Here is a 1,967-nt window from a genome sequence, read left to right as displayed (position 1 = left end):
AATTAATATAATAGGAAAATACAATTTTCAGTGTTAATACAGCTTTACTGGAGCTGAATCTGTAAAATTTGTTGAAGTGAAGCTGAGCTGCTAGTTAGCTGCTAGAAGCTAAAAGTAGCAAAAGCTAAGCTAAAAACTACAAGTAACAAAAGTTTAGCTGGAAATATTAAAGAAGCAGAATGCTACCTAACAGTAGCTCAAAGGCAAAGCATCAAAGGCAAAGCACCAAATGACTAGCCAGAAGCTAAAGAAAGTGAAAGGTTTACTAAAAACTAAAAGCAACAAATGTTAGAGTATATCTACAAGAAGCAAAAGGCTAGCTAGAAGCTTAAGGTAGCAAGGCTTTGGCTAAAATTTAAATGTAATAAAAACTAGCTAAAAGTAGAACAAGCTAGCTAAAAACTACAAGTAACAAAACAAAAGGTTAGTTAAAAACCAGAAGGAGCAGAGTGGTATCTAATACCTTAAAGCTACAAGTAGCTAATGACTAGCTAGAAGCTAAAACAGTTCTGCAAAATGCTAAAAGCAGCAGAGATAGCTTGAATCTAAAATAAGAAATAGCACTAAATAACACAGCAAGCTTAAAGTGTTAGCTAAGATCTAAAAGTATCAAAAATCTAGGAAGAAGCTAACAAAATGAAAACGGTTTGCAAAAATGTTAAAGCAGCAAAATGTTATGTTAATAGCAGAACAGTAGCTCAAAGCTAAACGCAGGAAAAGGAAAGCTATTTAAAAACTTAAAGTAACCAAAGGCTAGCAAAAATTTAAAAGGAACAAAGCTGCAGGTGTCAAGAGGCTAGCTAAAAGCTAAAGGTTGCAGGATGTCAGCTAAAAGCTAAAGGTTGCAGGATGTCAGCTAAAAGCTAAAGGCTGCAGGATGTCAGCTAAAAGCTAAAGGCACAGAAAGACAAACAGTCCAAACCTGAAGGACATTTTAAACAGAGCGCTGATTTTAAAGCATCTGAAGAGATTCTGATGTGTTTCTGAAAATGTTTATAAAAGTATAAAAACCAGAACCTTATTTGTTATTATTGTGATTAAAAATCTGTATTTTTAGCTCCTGAAGATGTGTTTTTACCTTCTTCAGAGCTCAGGAGAATCACCTGAGTTTGCTCGGAAACATGTCATCCTGCAGTTTTATCAGAGGAAGCAGAAAAACATATTTTTAAAAAGATCCAAAGAAAAGCAGCTCCTGGTTCTGCTCCTCCTGAAGTGGAGAAAATCTGAAATAATTGTTTCTGATTGAAAAAAATAGATGTTTTAAATGGTTTTAGTTATTTTTCCAGTTTTGGGGGTTCCAGGTAAATCCTCCTCAGCATCAGTGGGACTGAAGGAGGTTCTGATAGTTCAGCTCCAGGTCGACCCTGATGAGCCACACCKGAGCAGGAGGAGGATCAGGAGACGAGTTTTCTTTAGAGCAGAGAGCGTCAGGGGAGCAGAGCTGAGAAATAAAGAGGTTTCCTGCTGCTGCCAGAGGCTGAAACTAAAACTGTGTTTTTATCTGAAATGAGAAATGACATTTAGTCTGCCTGCTGGTCTGAAGAGTCCTGAAGCTTCAGTGCTCTTCACACTGAAACTGGAGAAATATGGTTTACTGAAGTCACACAAAATTAATGGATTTGGGAAATTCTTACATTTAAAATCCAAACAAGTTGTTGTTGTTGTTGTTGTTGTTGTTGTTGTTGTTGGCAGAGGCACCAAATATATGCAAGTTATGGAGGCAAAAACAGCAGAAAAACTTACAGGTAAACAGGAGAAGAAGATGAATCAAAAGGAAGAACTGAACACCTGAGTTTAATGAGACCAGGTGCAGGTGAGTGGGCGGGGCTAATTAACTGAGTAGGAGTGATGATGTCATTAAGATTTTAGAGAAGCAACAAGACACAAGAAATACAGGAAGTTAAATATTCATCCGTCCATCCATCCATCCATCATCCATCCATCATCCATCCATCATCCATCCATCA

This window comes from Austrofundulus limnaeus, unplaced genomic scaffold (assembly GCF_001266775.1).
Source record: "Austrofundulus limnaeus strain Quisiro unplaced genomic scaffold, Austrofundulus_limnaeus-1.0 Scaffold85, whole genome shotgun sequence".
Lineage (NCBI taxonomy): Eukaryota > Metazoa > Chordata > Actinopteri > Cyprinodontiformes > Rivulidae > Austrofundulus > Austrofundulus limnaeus.
Note: the sequence above shows the minus strand (reverse complement) of the source record.